At 54.3% G+C, this 6,153-nt stretch overlaps 1 protein-coding gene across 1 annotated transcript in view; it reads left to right on the plus strand.

Moving 5' to 3' along the window:
- The first annotated feature begins 972 nt into the window (after positions 1-972).
- NTRK3 (neurotrophic receptor tyrosine kinase 3) overlaps positions 973-6,153 on the plus strand; it is a 388,753-nt gene continuing 383,572 nt past the window's right edge. The window contains exon 1 of the mRNA XM_019799995.2: positions 973-990. The gene's annotated coding sequence lies outside the window, so the exon portion shown is untranslated. The remainder of the gene's footprint in view (positions 991-6,153) is intronic.

The following is a 6,153-nucleotide window of genomic DNA, read 5'->3' on the forward strand; positions in this document are numbered from 1 at the left end:
CCTCCAGAATATGTGATATCCACTCTAGTGTTGACACAGAGGTAGGCCCTGGGGAGAACAGAATGAACAGCAGGGATACAGGTCCTGACCCTCTTGGTGCTTTATAGACGGACACTGAACCCTTATTTACAATGTGGTGAATGGTTTCAAAGTGCAGGGGTTTGCTTAACAAATATATATATAGGGCATCTGTTATGTTCTCAGTACTGTTCAAGGAGCTGGCAAATCAGTACATAAAACACACAAGGTCTTTGTTCTCAAGAAACTTAACATATTAAAAGCCGGTTGGGGGGGAAGAACATCCCTTTGGGAATCAGAAAGTCACCTAGAGGGGCGCCTGGGTGGCACAGCGGTGAAGCATCTGCCTTCGGCTCAGGGCGTGATCCCGGCGTTATGGGTTCAAGCCCCACGTCAGGCTCCTCTGCTATGAGCCTGCTTCTTCCTCTCCCACTCCCCCTGCTTGTGTTCCCGCTCTCGCTGGCTGTCTCTATCTCTGTCGAATAAATAAATAAAATCTTAAAAAAAAAAAAAAAAGTCACCTAGAGGGCTCTGCCCCACCTTGTGGATTTCAGCCCCCTCCCCCCCATTTCAGCTCCCACCTTGTCAATTTCAGTTCCCTCTGGCTGCCCTCTGGCCAGTGAACAGGTGAATGGCTGGGTATTGTGTGTGTGTAAGTTACTGTGCGACACCCACTTACAAGGGGTAAAAGGGATGTGTCTATGATGGAGGGTGGGTGTGAGGGTGCAGTCCTCCTAGGCCACCCATGCTCAAAGACTCTTCTGATGCCTTCTGGGGGCTCGCCCCTCTGGCTCCCCAGAAGCCCAGTGATTCCTACCACCTGGATTTTACTCCTTGAATCCAGCCGAGTGCCCTCGACCCTGCTCTTTGCAGAAGCTGCAGTGGACGTGGCGGGGAACCCACCGCCAGGCAGGACCGGGAATGGTGTGACGCTGAGTTCCAGCCTGGCCCAACTGTTCGCAGCCAGTGGTGGTGAGTCAGCAGGGGTTACTTCCTGGGCAGACGGAAGCTAGCTGCCCCCATCCCCAAAGGAGCAAGAAGCTGGCAAGAGAACCAGGGAGGTCCCGTGGGGTTGCTTCTCAGCGCCCAGCGTCTTGTTCCCCAGGCACCCAGGCCTGGGACCTTTCCTGGCTGCTGGCAACTCCGGGGTCTGGAAGTGCAGCTGAGAACATCCATGGGTGTGCCCCAACAGCTCAGCCCCACGCAGTAATTTGCTAGGGGGTGCTGCTTCCTGTGTGTGGGGGATGAGCTTTAGGGTGACAGCGTGTTTGGCTGTTGCTGGATAACTGGTCCCGGGGCTTCCCAGCCTAAGCCATAAAGCCTTCTGTGTACCTCAAAAGTGGAATAACAGAGTTAACACACACAGAATGCTTACTGTGTATCAGGCTCTGTTCAAGGTGCCTCACTATGTTATCTCACAACCAGCTGGTGAGTTAGGCCCCGTTGAACCCCTATTTTGCAGATGGGGAAACTGAGGCAAGGATGATTAAGTGCCTTGCCCAGGTTCAAACGCTATTGGGTGGCGAATTCATCTCCATGGGTATATTACATGAAACCATGTTTAGTCCCTTTAGAGTTGCCTACTCTCTTGTACCCGAGGTCACAGCCCCTGCAGCCTGCCTGATTTGGAGCCATACTTTACAGGGGCCATTGACAATCCTGAATGTATTACCAATGACCATAGTGGGGAAGGATTAGAAAACTGGGCTTTGGAAGCAGAGGGAAGGAACTGAGGACACTTTGCTCAGAGAAGAAATGAGAAGTGGGCAGCCTCCTGACTGGCTTGTCGAGAAGAGACTAGACTTTTCCCTGGGGTTCTAGGTAGTAGTATTAGTACGAAGGATGGCTGTTTAAAGGACATTGGTTTCACTATTTCCAACAGAAGGCTGTCCAAGGAATAAAGCTGGTTGTGGACAGATTGGGAAGCCTGGGGTGGTATGAGCCTCCTGTCCCTGAAGGTGTTCAAGCAGGGACAGACTGGGCACTTGGGGATGACATTGAGAGGATTTGTGCATCAAGCGGGGTTGCAGGTCTTTGGGCTTGAGAGTCCTTTCCAGCCCAGAGATTCTGTGAATCTATCATCCAGGGTAAGCAGAGTAAGTCGAGGATCACCTGGGCGGCATCACTGGTGAGGACCCCCAGGCCCCCTCCAGTCACTCCCACCAGGGCGGCACAGGAGAATCTAGGTATCCCTCTGAAAATCTGTAATGGACGGGAGTTAGAGGCAAGGGGCTCTATCCCCTCTGGCAGGTAGCTCCAACCTCCAGGCAGGTGCATGCCCAAGACCTTGGGACTCGAGTCGGGCTCCTGAGTTGGACCTCCTGTCCTTAGATCTTCCTGCTTCCTTTGACACCTTGGTCTCGACTGTCCCTTTTTATAGATGGGCTTTCCCTATCCAGGAGCCAAGGAGGGAGCTGTGACCCCTTATTCCTTGGCTCTTGGTCTTCTGGATACATGTTCCCAGCCACTAGCCATGACTTTCCCCCCTGACATCTTGAGTTCAGACCACCCAGCAAACAGGCTTCTTTCTCTCACCCAAGTCCACATCTGACAGCTCCAATAGCTCTTTGCAACAGCAGGTTGTTTGGGGTACAGTTTTCCCTTTGTCTCCTCTTTACTCCCTGGGTCATCTTCAGTACCACAGTTCCTTCCGCAGCTGAGTTGGGGCCGAAGTTCTCATTTCTGCTTAGACTAGAACGTTGGGCAGCACAGCTCCTGGACTGCGGCTGACACCATAGCAGTAGAGCACGGTGGGTGAATCCCAAGTGTCGGGGGTCTGGCCTGCATCCCCGTAACATGGCTACTCCTTAGGAGTGTGGCGTCTTTGGAAAAGATGATGCGGCTGTGTTAGAAAGGCAGACCTGTAACCGGCAGGCCCGCAGAGGTCTGAAGTGGGGGCAGGTGCTGGGACGATGGCTCCCGGGTCGGCTGCTTACATTTGTATGCTCCTGAGACTCCACTTCCTTCCTCCGTGCCTAGATGGCAAGGAATTCTGGCTTTGGGGCTACCTTATAAATAGTCAAGGAGAAATCTCAGGTGCTCACATGGCTGGAACATGCCTTTGGGATGAGATATGTTCAGTTTCTGTGGGTGTCGGGAAGGTTGGACCACTGTGCTCTGGGAGGCAGCCTCCACTCCGGCCTGTCTGATGGGGGACCATATCCAAATCTTGGGTTCTCACCTTCTCCAAACCCTTGGTACCAGAAGGCAGATGCTCAGCTGTAAAGGGTTTCTCAAGCTTTCGTTTCTGTTTGAAACACTTTGGCCACTCCTGACTCTGACTGGTGAGCCCCGGGGCTGCATTGCTAAGTTTCTTCATTTCTTAGACTGCAGCTGGCAGCAAGACCTGGGAGGGATAATCGGCGTTGGCAGGATGCTGAGCTGGGTCCTGATTTCTCTAGGACCAGTGATAGCCACAGATGGGGAACCATTATGTGTCAGGCATTATTCCTTGTTAATCAGGACATTCTTACCAAGGAGACAAGACACCCCAAATGCTCTGGACCCCTACTGACCAAGAGGAGGGCATGTACAATGGACAATTTCTCCTGCTTTCTCCACCAAATCTGGCCTATCTCTGGGGTTAAGAAGTATTGAAGCAAGAGTCTATTTTTCTGGGTGGGGTGAGCCCATTTTTGAGCTTGTAGTGAAACTTCGAGAGTCAGGTGCTTGCACCTGACATACCTGCTTCCTCCCCCTACCCCCCACTGAATAATATTCTGAGAATCCACGCTATGGGTTCCGTTTCTTTTCTAAGTCTCTCCAGCCCAGGTCTGTATAGAATCAGAGAATGTTCAAGCTGGAAGGGACTCTGGGAGTCATCTTAGTCCTTCTCAAACTGCAGTGTGCTTATGAATCACCCAGGGAGCTTGTTAAAACAGATATTCTGGTTTAGTAGGTCTGGGGTGGGGCCTGAGATGCTGCAGACGAACAAGCCTCCAGGTGATGTGGATGCTGCTGGTCAGAGGGCCTAACTTTGGAGAGTGAGGTCCAACCTAGTCATCCTACAGACGTGAGAGCTGAGGCCCAGAGGCTTCGGTCGGAACTAGAACTCTGTTCTCTCCATTCCTAGTCTAGGATCTGCTTTGAAAAGGGCCTCCCTCCTCTTAAGCTGCCATTTCCTGCTCAGGCCCAAAGCTCCAGCATAAATGTAACATCCCATCTTAATTCCGTTTTACTGTTAGGATGAAAGCCTTCTTGTCCTATTAGGCCCCCCTTGCCTCATCTGTGCATTTTTATCATCTCCAAAGGGGTTTTTAAAGTTTTTTATTTGTTCTGACTTACAGACCCATCCCCTTCTGGGCTGGAAATGTTAAAAATCGTTTCTCTCTCTCTCCCGCAAAAGTGGGCTGGGCATCATCTGGATACAACTATTTTAGTTCCAGGCTGGAGAAGTGCTGGGGCCAATCCATTTGGCATTCCCTGCCTTTTGCTGGAGTGGTCTGAGAAAGGTTCTCTGTGGGTCTCTGCTGCCACCTGCCACCTCCTGTGAGAGGCCAACCTTTGACTCTGCCTCAGTTTCCCAGGCTCTCAAGTAGGTATTCCCCGGGCCACTCTCAGAGGGCCACTTTAAGGGCAGGGAGGTTCCCAGTGGACCAAGGGTATCAGGAGTTGGCCTGGGGCCAGTAGGAACTGGTTTGCCAGACGAAGGAGGTCTCCACTCTCTGTCCCCTCCTGCTGGTGGGAGGGCAAAATGCCAGTCTGGCGACCAGGCCACAATGGCAACAAGGGGGTAAAAATCTCCCCGAGGCCAGGAGAAGGCAGAGAACGTAAGGGAAAGTCGGGAAAACTGCCTTTTATAGACATGTTCCTTTCTTTCCCTTTTTTTTTCTTCCAAGTTTACTCACAGCGACAGTGGCACTCGCAGGCGCCTGGTCTGTCTGTGGTTGCGCCTGGGGTGGGCGGGTGGCACTGGCATACCCCTTCCCCCATCTTGCCTGCAAGTTGCATGACCTGCATCGGAATCCATAGGGGGGCGGGGGAGAAGCCTTTCAGATGCTGGATGCAGTTGAATTCAGCGTATTCGCTTCCTCGCCTGCCCTCATCCAAGATCGGGGAGGAGAGCCCTGCTTTCTTCTGCGTGTGAATGCCGTAGTGTGTCTGCCTGCTCGGACTTCCCTAACCCTTTCTTTTCCTTTCCGACAGTGAATGCTCTGGTTTTCTCAGCAAACATCTCACACTTGGCATTTTGACGTTTTATTAAAAAAAAAGAAAAAAGAAAAAAGAAAACCAAAACCCTACCAAGGCAAAAAGCGGGGACCTTTCTCTTCTCCCGACGGGATCTGAGCTCGCGTCGAAGGCTGCACCTGCTTTGCGCCCCTACCAGGAAGGGGTGCTTGTGTGGGAGGGAAGGAGGGAGGTTCTGCGCCCCCGAATCCGGGGGAAAGCAGCCCGCCCGCCCCCTCACCGGGCAGCCAGAGCTGCACACCCGAGGGCCGATCCCAAGAAGCCGGCCTCTGACGGTGCTGGCCTGCTTGCCAAAAAATGCCCCTTGCATCTCAATTTCCCAGCCATTTCTCTCTCGCACGCACCGCTCGACCGGGGCCACCTCGGCTCCCCAGCGCAGCCCTTTCTGCGCTGGTTCTTCCCTTCCCCGGTCCCTGCGTGCCCGGGACTGAAAGCAAAGCCCACCGCCAAGAAGGCGCAGGGGGCGCGGGGGGACCAACCCGGCCGTGCCCCTCAGTCCCTTCCCAGCCGATCACAGTTCCTGGACTCTCGATTACAGAAATGAGTGTCATTTAGACGGAGGACCGCGCGTCCGCGGCCCCCGTCCCTGGCTCCGGGTGCCTCTCTGCGGTTCCCGTGCGCTCCCGCACCCCCCGTCGCCGCCTTCGAGCCCGTGCCCCCCACCCAGGCTCGGGAGCACTCCCCGGTCACCTCGGCCGCGTCCATTTCACTTCCTCTCGCGGTCCGGATTGCAGCAAAACACCGGGCAGCGCGAGGGCCAAAAAGTGGAAAGGAGAGCGCCTTTCGGCGTCGCGCAGCCAGCTCGCCAACTCCCCCTCCCCAGCCCAGACCCTCTCAATCCCAACTGCAACTTTTTCCCTTCCGTCTCGGTTTCCCCTTGGCTGCGGCGAGCCGGCGCCGGGCCGCGAGGCGTGGAGCGGGCGGGCGGGCGGCCGCGCGGCTGCGGGT

The sequence above is a fragment of the Ailuropoda melanoleuca genome, chromosome 9 (assembly GCF_002007445.2).
Source record: "Ailuropoda melanoleuca isolate Jingjing chromosome 9, ASM200744v2, whole genome shotgun sequence".
Lineage (NCBI taxonomy): Eukaryota > Metazoa > Chordata > Mammalia > Carnivora > Ursidae > Ailuropoda > Ailuropoda melanoleuca.